We start from the raw sequence: 14766 nt of genomic DNA on the forward strand, positions 1-14766 counted from the left end.
CTCTTCCTGTGACTTTGTTTTAGAAGGTCAACACGTCATCTACATGAGGTCTGATTCCTATTGCCTAACGCTAAATATTTAGTCAAATGAGTCCTTTTCCAGTGTCTTTTAATCTTAATTCTTTTCCCAGAGCTGATACTGAAATCTTCTCATGCACCTGGGTTTGTTTCCTGTGGCAAATCACCCCAAAGTGAGGAGCTTAAAACAACACAAATTTATTCTCATAGTTCAGGAGGACAGAAGTACGAAATTAAGCTGCGGGCAGGCTCTGAAATCTAGGTTTTGGCAGATCCATGCTCCCCCTGAAGGGCTGGGGGAGAATCCTCCCTTTGCCATCTCCTGGTGGTTCCAGGAGTTGCGTGTTGGCTGCATAACCCAAATCTACATCTCCGTCTTCACATGGAGTTTCTGTCCCCATGTCTCTTTTCCATGTCTCTTGTGAGGGCACTTGAGATTGGATTTAGGGCTCACTGGATAATCCAGGATGGTCGCATCTTGATATTCCGTCTGCAAAGACCCTTTTTCCAAATTATGTCACATTCACAGCTTCCAGGGGTCAAGACGTGGGCATATCTTTTGGGGGGCACCATTGGATCCACTACAGCACCACTCTTCCCAAACCTAGGGATTAATTTTTTTCCCTTCACACTTTCCAGGTGAGATCTCTTGCTCTCCCAGTTCCCATCCAGGGTAGCCCATCGCCCTCGGAGATCTTTCATTCATGTGGAGCTCATGGGGGTTAAACAATGGTCATGAGAAAAATGGTTCCTTTCTTCTGCCGATCCACAAAAGAATCCCAAACCAGTCCTTTCACATTCATTAAGTATATTTTCTTTAACAAATTAAGTGTTGTTACTTATGCTAAAACTATGGACACTTTTTCTTTACCCTAAGGACCAAAGGTTACATCCCAAGGAGGAGGAAATTATTACCTGAGTGCCTACAATATATCAAGTGCTGTTATATTACCTTGTTTAACTCTCATAACAACCCTGAGTCTTACAGTCCATTTTCTCTGCTTTAGAGAATAGAAAACTGAGGCTCAGAAAGGTTAAGGAACTTGTTAAAAATCACATAGTAACTAGCAGAACTCAGCTCTGTCAAACCCAATAGCCCTTCGATCTCTCTACACCAAACTGCCTTTCGGAGTTTTATGGGTACGTGCAGCACAGAGACAGTAAATGACTCAGAGGTCACTAATGACGGCAGCAAGACCAGAAGCTGTGTATCATCTGCTGGTTCACTGTTCTTTCCATCACACCACACTGTCCACTCAGAATAGAGGGTGTCATTTGAGCTGACAGAAGGACATGCACCCTGACTGAGCTCAGAATGTGCCTGAACTTTGGCATCGGAGCCTGAGTCTATTCTGTCTTCACTGCTTGGTGACAGGTGCTCCTGGACCAGTCATTGGGCACCTTTGAAGCTCAACTTCCTCTTCTGTAAAATGGCATGATAATGACACCCACCTCTCTGCATTGTTGCAAGGATTAGATGCATGCTAAAGCACAGGGTGTGGAGGCATTCCCCAAATGGTAGCTATGACAACTCTGTATATTGCAATCCAATGTCTCTTTAAAATTAAAGGTTTTTTTAATTGTAAAAGAAAAAGTAATTCATGTTTATAGCAAAGAGTATAAAGTAACACCTCGCCACTCCCCGAAGATCCCAGTCCTTGCCCCTAGAGGTAGCTATTGTTAACAGTATCTTTGGTATGGTTCCACAAATCTTCTATTCATTTGGAAGTATATATTCATTCATTGCACAAATAGGTTCATACAAGTTCACGGCTTACTTTTTACTAAATCATTGTCCCAGATGTGCTCTCCAGGAAGCAGACTCTGAGACAGACTTTAGTGTGCAGAATGCTTACTAGGAAGCACTCTCGGAATTAACATCTGTGGAAGGGAAGGAAGGCAGGAACAAGAGTGGACAGAAGAAGTCAAGATATTGGACAGCTTCAGCCACCCTCACTGGAGCTCCAGAGTTAACTAGACCATCAGAATTGTCCCATGCCATGTTGGTCCCAAAGGCCTGGGCTTCAGCCCCCACTCCCTCACCCCCACTATCAGTGGGCCAGCCTGGGTAGGCACACCCTTGGACAAGGCAGCTCTCTGCAGCTGAAGCCATCTGTGCGGGGGATGACAGCTGAAGCCGTTGCTGACAACACTCCCTGCAGCTGGACAAGTCCTTCTGAAGGGGTATCTATCAGCATATTCTGGTGTCCACTTCAGTAACATTGAGATGACTTAGCAAGACAGAGCCTGCAGCTGCCCACAATGCCACAGGAAAACTCTGATGAAATAATGGTATACAACTGCCCTGGCCTATTAGTCTAAGAACTGGAAGACCCATATCCTGTAGACTCAGCGAATTTAGCTACATGAGGCTGTGTTAGCATGAAATTAGTTTTATGTGAGTTTTTACTGTCTGGGGATAGTCACCTCCCCTTGTCTTCCCCTTTTGACAGCAGAACTTTTGGTTCCTCTTTGGCTGGGAATATGGTGATGGGCTGGGGGAGGGGATGCTATTAAGTCTCAAGGCACACTTCTCTGACAGTGAAAAAGAAAGTGGCTGAGGACTCCCATCCTATAAAAGACAAGCACAAAGGGTCATTCATGTACATGACAGTGGGCCCTTTCTATCGACTTTCCCTTTCCATGTCCTTTTAGTATTTATCTTTGTTCAGCACTTGCTGAATCAAGTCCCAAGGTGAGAATCTGGAGCCATCGCCACATTGTCTGAGAAGATAGATGCCCAGGCTATGCCCACAAATGGGCTGCTACGTAACTCAGCATACCCAAATGGTGGTCCCACACCTTCCCCTCCCTCCCCTCCGCCTTCCTCCCTCAAATTTAGGCATCCACTCATCCATAGAAAGGCAAAGATTGGGAGAGGGTAGACTAGGCTCCATCCTGGGGATGGAGACCTGCTTGAAAGCAAGAATTAGGCTTTAATCAATATTACTGGTGGGAATATACCATTTCAAACCATTTTGAAAAAGTTTGGCAGTTTCTTATAAAGTTAAACACCACAAGAGCCATCCATTCCAGTCCTAGATAAATTAAAACCCATATTCACATTGTGATTTGTACACGAATGTTTATAGCAGCTTTATTCATAATAGCTCAAGCTGGAGACAACCCAGATGTCCATCAGATGACAAACTGTGGAATACTAATCATCAGTAAAAAGGAATAAACTATTGATATACACAAAACATGAGTGAACCTCAGAAACATGCTGAATGAAAGAAGTCAGACATAGGGGTATATACTGTATGATTCCATTTACATGAAACTTTAAGAAATCAATTTAATCTATACTGTCAGAAAGCAGATCCATAGTTGCCTGGGGCTAAAGGTAGAGGTAAATTGACTGTAAAAGGACATAAGGGAAATATTTTATATCTAAATTATGGTGGTGATTACATGGGTATATAAATTTGTCAAAATTCATCGAACTGTATACTTTAAATAAATGGATTTCATTGTATGCAAATTATTCCTCAACAAGTTGATTTAAAAACAAAGTATGTAGGCAACTATATTAAAGAAAAATATAAAAACTAAATGAAACCAAGGAGTTTAACTTTCCAGCTATTTTAACGTATTGTAATTTATATTAAAACTATTGGATAAATAATAGAAAAGCTATTAATATAAATCATTCTACTTATAAAGAAGTATAATCCCAAGATCATCTCAAAAGGCACTAGGAAAATATTTAATAAAAGTTAAAACTCACATTCCAGAAACAAAAAAAAATGAGTAGAAACTAGTAATAGAAATTCCTTGACTTGATAAAGATTATGCATCAGGAACTAAGATGTAATGGTGAAGCAAGTATTTCAATTACAAGTGCCATTGTATTAGAGGATCATTCTAAAGGATGATCCTCTAAAGAGGATCATTGGGACTCAACAAAGGAGGTACATACATCCCAGGAAACGTTCAGGAAGAATGGGAAAGCATATTTGGTTAACATCATGATCGGGGGTATGATAATGTTAAACATTGGGTAGTGGCCAAAGATACTAGATATTTGCAATACAAGGACACTTCTATAGATCAAAGAACTGCCCCACAATACACACAACTTTCTAATGTCTTACTACTCTGTTTCAAATATGTATAAACACAAGGCATGTTCTGCAAGGACGTAACATATAATGAAAATTTTCCAGGAATAAATCTACGACATAGGACTTCCCTGGTGGCGCAGTGGTTGAGAATCTGCCTGCCAATGCAGGGGACACGGGTTCGAGCCCTGGTCTGGGAAGATCCCACATGCCGCGGAGCAACTGGGCCCGTGAGCCACAACTACTGAGCCTGCATGTCTGGAGCCTGTGCTCCGCAACAAGAGAGGCCGCGATAGTGAGAGGCCCGCGCACCGCGATGAAGAGTGGCCCCCGCTCGCCGCAACTAGAGAAAGCCCTCACACAGAAACGAAGACCCAACACAGCCAAAAATAAATAAATAAATTTATTAAAAAAAGAAAAAAACTACGACATAATTCGATGGAGTATTGTACTTTGCTTTTTCCAAATTTTACCGAGTTGTTGACTATTTAGAAAAATCTTGTCACCTGTGGCACCACTGTAGTTATTTGAATATGACACATCTGTATTAGTCTAAATGTAGAGTTGTCACATTCCCAGTGATAATGTTCATAGATAGAGGCATCTGCAACTTTGTTATGACTGTTGGTGAATTTGTGTGCCAAACATTTACATATTGAAATAATACTGTCTTATCATAAAATACTTTTTCTTCGTTTCTCTTTACATTATGGCATAATACTGATGTTTAGAAATCATGAGATTAACTAGTTTATATTACCTATGAATTTCATTTCAGATTAGTAAAGATGCGGTTACATAATTTTTATTATAAGTATGATGTAATTGAGAACCATTGTTCTAGTGCAACAAGCAAAGTAACTGAAGGAAAATATAGGAAAAGAAAAACAGAAGCTGTTTGTCAGAGATATAATTGTACTCTTAGAAAACTTAAGAGAGTCAACTAAAATCTATTAGAATTGGTAAGAGAAATTACTATGGTAGCTTTTATCCTATGACTGTAAAGGGTCTGATTGACTGTGACATAATAAATATGCAATGGTTTTGTTTGTCTTGATAAATATCACCTTTGCTTTGCAAGCCCCACTCCCCACCCTAAGCCGACACTAGCAGGGATAGGGTGGAGGGTGGTGATGAAGACTAAGCATTGCCCATGAATGTCTCTTCTGCTACACGCGATGATTTCACTCCGAGTGGTGGTTATTTCCTACAGAGGTGCAGAGAGGAGCTGGTAAGTGGGGGAGAGCGAGGCTCAGGTTCTCCCTCTCCCCCTCTCCCCTCTCTGTTCCTTAAGCCAAAGCGCTCAGCAGAAGAGGACTAGCCCACAATATGGGACAGCCTGCAGGGAGGGCTTTGCCCCTGGTCCTAGTTATTCCTCTGCTGAATCCTTTCCCATTCTTGTTAAAGAAAAGGAGGGGGAGAGAAAGGAAAGGAGAAAAATTTTGAAAAGAAAGAAAAGAAAGTAGAAGAAGAATATTAAAACAAAGAAGAAAAAGGAGTATATACGCTTAGAAAAAAGGATATTATACTAAATGTTAAAGTATTTGGCTCACTTGGAGGGTGGAGGAGGTTGGGGGGCATCACAGATGACTTTCACTTTGTACAATTCTATATTATAAAAACTTTACAATATGATCCAGAAACTCTACTCTTAGGTATCTTCCCAAGACAAATGAAAACATATGCCCACACAAAAATAATCCACAAATGTTCATAGCAGCATTATTTATAATAGCCAAGAAGAAAGACAGAGAAAAACAAATATATGATATCACTTATATGTGGAATCTAAAAAAAATGGTGCAAATGAACCTATTTACAAAACAGAAATAGAGTCACAGACATAGAAAACAAACTTACGGTTACCAAGGGGGAAAGGGGGGGTGGGGGAGGATAAATTGAGAGATTGAGATTGACATATACACACTATTATATATAAAATACATAACTAATAAGAACCTACTGTATAGCACAGGGAACTCTACTCAATACTCTGTAATGACCTATGTGGGAATAGAATCTAAAAAAGAGTGGAGGGCTTCCCTGGTGGCGCAGTGGTTGAGAATCTGCCTGCCAATGCAGGGGACACAGGTTCGAGCCCTGGTCTGGGAAGATCCCACATGCCGCGGAGCAACTAGGCCCGTGAGCCACAACTACTGAGCCTGCGCGTCTGGAGCCTGTGCTCCGCAACAAGAGAGGCCATGATAGTGAGAGGCCCACGCACCGCGATGAAGAGTGGCCCCCGCTTGCCGCAACTAGAGAAAGCCCTCACAGAAACGAAGACCCAACACAGCCAAAAATAAGTAAATAAATAAATTTAAAATATGAAAAATAAATAAATAAATAAATAAAAAAGAGTGGATATTTGTATATGTATAACTGATTCACTTTGCTGCACAGCAGAAACTAGCACTACATTGTAAATCAACTGTACTCCAATAAAAATTAATTTTAAAAAATATAATAGCCAAAAAGTAGAAATAAACCAAATGCCCATCAACTGATGAGTGAATAAATGTGTTATATCCCATATGGTGGAATACTATTAGTCAATAAAAATAAATGAAATATTGATATGTGCTTCAATACAGATGATCTTTGAAAACATTATGTTAAATGAAAGAAGCCAGTCACATATTATATGATTCCATTTATATGAAAAGTTCAGAATATGAAAGAAAGTAGATTAGTAGTTGCCTAGGTTGGGGGAAATGGAGAGCAGGGTGGGAAGTGACAGCTAAGGGATATGAAGTTTCTTTTGGGGATAATGAAAATGTTCTAGAACTGATTGTGGTGATGGATGCACGCATCTGTGAATATACTAAAAGCCATTAAACAGGTCAACTATATGATATCGGAATTATATCTCAATAAATTTTTAATAAAACCTTCACAAAAAACAAGTACTATTTTATACTAATATAAAATTAGTGATTTTAACTGTTAAATGTACATATCATCATATAGATTTGTTATATATTAAATATTCACCCTCAAAATACCCAAAATATTATAATAGGACTCTGCCTTGAGTCCCCTGGATAATTACTTTCATAAATGGGTAGGTTATCTAACAAAAGCGGGAGGGAATACAATATATTGGGTGGGCCAAAGTGTGCCTTCAGTTTTTTAAGTAAAAATAAAAGACACATTTTTCATTTTCACCAAGAACTTTATTGAACAATGTATTCACCCTTTTGTTCCACTACCTTCTGCCATTTTTCAGGCAACTTCATAATTCCATCTTCCCAAAACTTTTTATCTTTTTGAGCAAAGAACTGTTCCATGTGCCTTTTACAGCCTTGGGAATTGAAATTTTTTCCATTAAGAGAATTTTGTAAAGACCGAAATAAATGGAAATCCGAAGGTGCAATGTCTGGTGGATACAGCGGATGAATCAGAACTTCCCAGCCAATCTGTAACAGTTTTTGCCTGGTCATCAAAGAAACATGAGTTCTTGTGTTATCCTGATGGAAGATTATGCGTTTTCTGTTGACTAATTCTGGACGCGTTTTGTCGAGTGCCGTTTTCAGTTGGTCTAATAGGGAGCAGTACTTGTTGGAATTAATCGTTTGGTTTTCGGAAGGAGCTCATAATAGAGGACTCCCTTCCAGTCCCACCATATACACAACATCACCTTCTTTGGACGAAGACCGGCCTTTGGTGTGGTAGGTGGTGGTTCATTTCACTTGCCCCACGATCTCTTCTGTTCCACGTTGTTGTACGGTATCCACTTTTCATCGCCTGTCACAATTTGTTTTAAAAACGGAACGTTTTCATTACGTTTCAGTAGAGAATCGAATGCAGAAATATTGTCAAGGAGTTGTTTTTTTTGCTTAACTTATGTGGAACCCAAACATCAAAGCAATTCACATAACCACGCTGTGCAAATGAATTTCAACGCTCGATTTGGATATTTTGAGTATGTCGGCTATCTTCTGCGTGGTATAACATTGATTGTTCTCAATTATTGTTTCGATTTGATCGCTGTCAACTTCAACTGATCTGCCCGATCATGGAGCATTGTCCAGCGAGAAATCTCCAACGCAGAACTTCGCAAACCACGTTTGACACGTTCGATCAGTCACAGCACCTTCCCCATACACTGTACAAGTCTTTTTATGCATTTCAGTTGCACTTTTACCTTTCTTGAAATAATAAAGCATAATATGTTGAAAATGTTGCTTTTTTTCTTCCATCTTCAATATTAAAATGGCTACACAAAAATTCACCAATTTTGATAAGCCTTTTTTTAAATGCATGCTGATATGACAGCTGTCACATACAATCTAACAAAAGTGTTTCGAATGAAGTTAAAGACAACTAAGTGCTACTAGAGCCATCTTACGGAAAAAAACGAACAAACCTTTTGACCCACCCCATAGTACTGACAAAAAGAAAAGAAAAAGAAAATCAACATACAGCAGTGAACAAAAAGGAGAATCCGGAAATAGACTTAGCTAAATATAAAGCCATTACTGTATATAATATTGTAAGCTTTTTAAAACTCTGGGGTGAGGACAGTATCTTTAATGGATGGTGCTGGAATAATTAGTAATTTGGGGAGGAAATTAAATCAGATCCATATCTTACAACATACTGCAAAAAGGTACTCCAGATCAATTGAAGTGTTAAATATAAAAATCATATTAAACAAAATAAAAAAGAAATGAGAATGGAGTATTCATTAGATCTGTGGAGGACTGGTAACTTTCTCAACTCTAAATACAATAAAAAGGTAACATTAAAGCCAGGTATTCAAATACGTAATTTTTTTCATTTTTAGACCTTAACAATTAAACAAAATTAAATTACACTGTGAGCCTGCCCCCTTTCAAAGACTGATTGGAATAAGGACAGACACCTGACACAATCCATTAATGAGCCAGTGAGCTATCATCTGTGTGACATGGTTTAAAAAAAAAAAAATAAACTGAGCCTATTAGAGTCTCTCTCTTTTAAATTAAGCAACACCTATTGCCCATTGAGTGTAGGTATTAGAGGTGGACTATCATCTAGACCAGTGGTTCTCTAACTTTAATGTGCCTGAGAATCACCTGAAGGGCTTGTTCAGATTGTGGAGCTTCTGATTGGCTAGGTCTGGAGTGGGGTCCAAGAATTTTCATTTCTAACAAGCTCCAAGCAGTTCTGATGCTGTTGGATCAAGGACCACACTTCTGAGGACCATTGATGAAGACACTGCCAAGGTGCAACTATTTCTGGACCATGGGCAAACATATGTGCAGAAGGGAGAAGGATGGAGAAGACCACAAAGGGAAGCAGAGATCAGCCGTGGTTCCTGACTACTTCCCAGTTCCCATGAGCCCAGCTGTACTTGAGTTCCTGATTTTAGATTCTACTGGACCTTTCTGTAATCCTTATACTAAAATCCCCTTCATTTGGCTGGAGTGAGTCTCCTTGCAATGTAAAAAGCTTGCCTAGAACACAGTTGAAAGAATATTGTGTCCTCCAATAGAGACAATGTGCATTATCCCCAACTCCATTCCAACCCACTCCCTGGGTTACCAAGGTAACAGGTTGGTATGTATCTTTCCACATCTTTCTCTAAGCTCCATATACACATATATGCAAGGATTTTACTATTTGTTTTACAAAAATAAAATTGTTCTGAGTTAGAATTCAGATTCTGCTCCTATAATAGACCAACATATCTGTGGCTTAAACAAGATGGAAATTTACTGCTCTCTGGCATAACAGTCCCAAGGTGGGTGGTCCAAAACTGACAAGGCGTTTCTGTTCTCTGAAGTCATCTTGGAATCCAAGCTTCTTCCATCTTGCGGCTTCACCATACTTGGGGGTTGTTTCACCCACATTTTCCAGGGTGGTTCACACCATGTCTGTATTCCATACAATAGGAAGGGGAAAGGTGGGGGCAGAGGGTATTCCTTTCCTTTAAGAACAGATTCTCAAAGACACAAAGATCACTTTTAATCATTTCCCCTTGGCCATAATTTTTTTTAAAATTTATTTTTATCTATTTATTTTATTTATGGCTGTGTTGGGTCTTCGTTTCTGTGCGAGGGCTTTCTCTAGTTGTGGCAAGCGGGGGCCACTCTTCATCGCGGTGCGCGGGCCTTTCACTGTCGCGGCCTCTCTTGTCGCGGACCACAGGCTCCAGACGCGCAGCCCCAGTAGTTGTGCCTTGGCCATAATTTAAAACCATGCACACAACTAACTGCAAAGTAGGCTTAGAAATAGAGTCTTCAGCTGGTCAGACACGTGCCTGGTTAAAATTTAGATATTCTGTTACCAAAGGAAAAGGAAGGGGGAGAATGGATCTTGGGGAACATTTAGCAGTCCCTGCCACACACACTATAGACAGCGCTCTGCAACTTGTTTATTTCATAATGTCCCTCCAAGTCAATAAATATAGAGCCAACTTGCTTCAATAGCTGCCAATTTAATATCTCATTGTACAGTTATAATGTACCATGTTCAGCTACTCCTATATTGGTGGGCCTTCAAGTTAAGTCCATCTTTTTGTACCCAGAAAGTTTCTTCAATAAACATGCTTGTTCATAGATTCTTGCTTCCAACAGCTTTTGTTTCTGAAGGATGAATTGCCCAAAATTAGTCAATGGATATGTGAGATTTTAATCTTTATACGTATTGCCAAATCACTCCCCGCAAAGGCTGAATGCTAAGTCGTACATTCACCAGCAATGAATGAGAGTCTTCATTCCCTCATGTTATCGTTAATGATCTTATTTTTTGCCCATGTTACTTAAATTTGAATTTCTCTGAGTACAAGTGAGGTTGAGGGTATTGTCCTATCTTTACTGATGATTTTCATTTCCTCTTCTGTGTATTGCTGGTTTACATCTGTATCTGTTAGGATCCCAGCAGGAAACAGAATTCATCCCAAATGATTCAAATGAAGGGGTTGTAATGAAGGCACTACTTACAGATCTGGGGGCAGGACTAAGGGAGTAAATAAAAGATGAAGAGCTGGTGAGGTACCCAGAAACGAAACAGCAGGAAGCTGTTGCCTCTTCCCAAAGCTGAAAGGATAATACAGAGAACTAGTGTTACCCAGTAAGCCCAGTGAGTACTGAACCATGGAGAAAAAGCTGTCCTGTAGGAACTGCTGAGGTGGAAGCACTTCACTTCTGCCAGAAACATATCACCAGAAAAGGGAAACATACCAACTTTTCTCTCCTTCAGCCCTTAAATCTCCTGCTGGTTCTGCCCATTGGCAGAGGGTGGAGAACAGATCTGAGGACCAAACAGAAACACCAGCACAGTGTCCTTTACCCCTTTTTCTACTGGGTGTGTATCTTCTCCCTATCAATTGATGAGCACTTGTCAAACACTAGGGATCTTAATCCTTTGTCCGTAATACGTGTGCAAATGATTTCCCCAGCCCATCACCATCTATTGACTCTTGTCTACAGTTTATTTTTTCATATAAACCATTCTCATGGTTTTGGATTCTATTTTGATTAAGACAATCCCCACCATCACCTGTAAGGTTTGATAAATCGTCTCCTACATTATCTTCAAAAGTTTTCTTTTTCTCACTTTTGCATCTTTAGTCCCTTTGAATGTATTTTTGTATAGAGCGTGAAGTAGAGGGTCTAGCTTTGTTTTCTTCCAGATGAAGAGCCAATTATGCCAGCCATAATCATGCTTTCTCCACTGATATAAAATAACAACTTTGTCTTATAAGCTTGGAATATATACTTGATTCATTACTGAGCTTGCTGTACCACTCCACTGGTCTGAGTGGGTGGTGTGCTGGGGAGTAAGGAATAAAAGCACTTAAGAACATATAAAGAAGAATCAAGGATTGTGAAGTAAGAAAATGGCTAAGAAATTCATGAAAAAAAACTTTTGAGTAGACTTGACATACTAGATGCTAAAATTTTCTATAACGCTGTTCTTTTCAAAAGAGTGTGGTATTTTCCCAGATGAATACATAAAAACAATTTGAAAACTTACAGTTATATTCTACTACTCTAATATAGCAGCTATTTTTAGTTCCTTATCTTATCTTCCACACTTCATCTGTGTAACCCAAAGGTCAACCTCCTGATTATCTCAAATTTATTTGCTTTCTGGAGACAATTTTCTTCTTTTTTTTTTTTTTTTGCCCCTCCCTAGCTCCCTTTTACACTGCTGCCTCATGGTTGTTCCTAGAAGATTTTCATGGGCCATTTCTTCTCCTGGAGTCTCCACCCTCCCATCCTTTTCCCTGTCTTTCTCTGATCTCAGTCTTCACCTCCACCAGCTTCTCCCCACTCCTCCCCTTCCCCCTTCACTCGCTCCAGGAAATTAAAAATTCATATTTCTTTATTTTGAAGAGCAATAATGTACTATCTCACTCTAACCCAGGCCACCCCTAAGTTCTAGATGGCTACAACCATGAGGGTCTAGTAAAGTATTTGGCAAAGGAAAGATAGCTCACATTCTGAGGATTTCTGTCTTCAGTTTTTAAAGGAACAACTTTTTCTCCCTGCTCCTTATGGATGGTTCTCACAGAGCTGTAATCACAGTTTATGTGCGTACAAATTTGTGTTCTACTTTCATTTGATGTTATTTCATCAAATGTATATACATACAAATTTGTGTTCTACTTTTTCATTTGATGTTGTTTCATAAGCAGTTTTCTCATCATGAGCCTTATCTTTAAAAACCGTATATTTCCATCATGCAGAGATGACATAATTAACACTCATTTCTCTAGTGTTGAACACTGAAGACATTTCCACTTTTTTGCTGGTAAAATTTGTTATAAAACATTATAAAACAATTAAAGTTCTTTTTCTATCAAATTGTTTTCTGAAAGTAAACCCCTGGGAATATGTGAGAAGTGGAAAGAGGAGTTTACATCTTTATCACCCTCAATATATGTTGTTAAATTTTACACAATACAAGCCTACCAATTTACAATGCCACCAGTAATGAAAATTTCTCCATAGCCTCATTTATGTTGGATTTTGTTTTCAAAAAATTGTTCCAAGTTTATTGATGCAAATTACACTTAGTTTTTATTTCTAAATTCATGTCCATGATTTCTGGCACTGTTGAAAAGTTTACCACTTATTTAAAATTTGTATTTTCTCTTCTGTATATTGTCTGTGTCCTCGTCCAGTTGTAATTGACTTTTTTTTTTTAAGTCTTTTTTAAAAAAATTTATCTATTATTTTATTTTATTTTTGGCTGCATCAAGTCTTCGTTGCTGCATGCGGGCTTTCTCTAGTTGCGGCGAGCAGCGGCTACTCTTCCTTGTGGTGTTCAGGCTTCTCATTGCAGTGGCTTCTCTTGTTGCAGAGCATGGGCTCTAGGTACGCGGGCTTCAGTAGTTGTGGCACACAGGCTCAGAAGCTGTGGTGCACGGGCTTAGTTGCTCTGCGGCATGTGGGATCTTCCCGGACCAGGGCTCGAACCCGTGTCCCCTGCATTGGCAGGGGGATTCTCAACCACTGCGCCACCAGGGAAGCCCCTGTAATTGACTTCTTGATGTTCTTATTCACACACTTCATAGAGGACAGATGTTAATACTGTATAACAGCTATAACTATTTCCTCCAAACTCTTCTTTTCCTTCTTTATAGATTTTGTCTGTAGATATTCCTAACTTTCACTATGTCCTAATAGTTCAACTTTTTCCTTACTATTTATTTATGTTAGAAGGTAGAAAAAGATAGTTAAGAGTGTATGAATTCAAATTCCACCATTCCTATTCTTGCTCTGCCACTCTGAGTGACTGAACAGATTAGTTAGTCCCTCAAGGTCCTCTTCCCATCTGCAATGACCCGATATCACTGGCAATGGCACTGAGCTCACAGAGCCTTATGAGGATCAAATGAGATAAGGCAAAAAATGTATCTGGTGCATAGCAATTGATAAAAGTAGTTCATCACTGTTGTTATTATTATCATTCTCTTGTTCCTTCAATAATTAGAAAAATGGTTGTTTTACCATAGTTGTCATAAATGACCAACTCATTTTTATTAGTTTTATTTTTAATCTCAATAATTCATATGTAGCCTATTTTGATGTATTGGGTTGGCCAAAAAGTTCGTTCTGGTTTTTCCATAACATCTTATGGAAATATACATACCCAATATATATAATGGGTGAGTATGAAGCAAGAGAGAGAGGTATAATCCAAGGACCAGGCCACATCCATCAGGGATTCTAATGGGGGCAGTCACAAAGGGAATGGGGGACATTCCCATGGGAGAAGAGGGCTTATACGTTAAGCTAGAGAGATTAGTTAATAAATAGGTTGTCCAAATTAACACCTGCCAATAAACAGGAGCCAAAATGGCAGGTGAAGAGCCACAGATGGTAATGCATCTATAAACCTAAATGCACAATGGCTCAGCATCTGAGGGACAAAATGAGGAAGTGCAGCATCAACAGGAGTAAGCTGACACCCACAGGCACAGTGAAACAGGCCAGCATTTAGCTGGTATGCACCACAGTGGCCATACAGAGACACACTGAAACACGTTCGTCCTGCCAGAATGCATACTTCTGGAAGGGAATCAGCTCATTGAAGGAGGAAAATTACAACCATCATCAGGAAGGCAGGAGGCCCTCAGCTCGGCTGCTACAGACTGCATGAGCCTTTCAGCTATATGTTAGGAAAATTAAAAATGAGTACTCACACCCAGAGCCCTTTTCCCCAGCAGCAGGCCAGGTTGCACTGCCTCC

This window comes from Eschrichtius robustus, chromosome 7, assembly GCF_028021215.1.
Source record: "Eschrichtius robustus isolate mEscRob2 chromosome 7, mEscRob2.pri, whole genome shotgun sequence".
NCBI classification, from domain to species: domain Eukaryota; kingdom Metazoa; phylum Chordata; class Mammalia; order Artiodactyla; family Eschrichtiidae; genus Eschrichtius; species Eschrichtius robustus.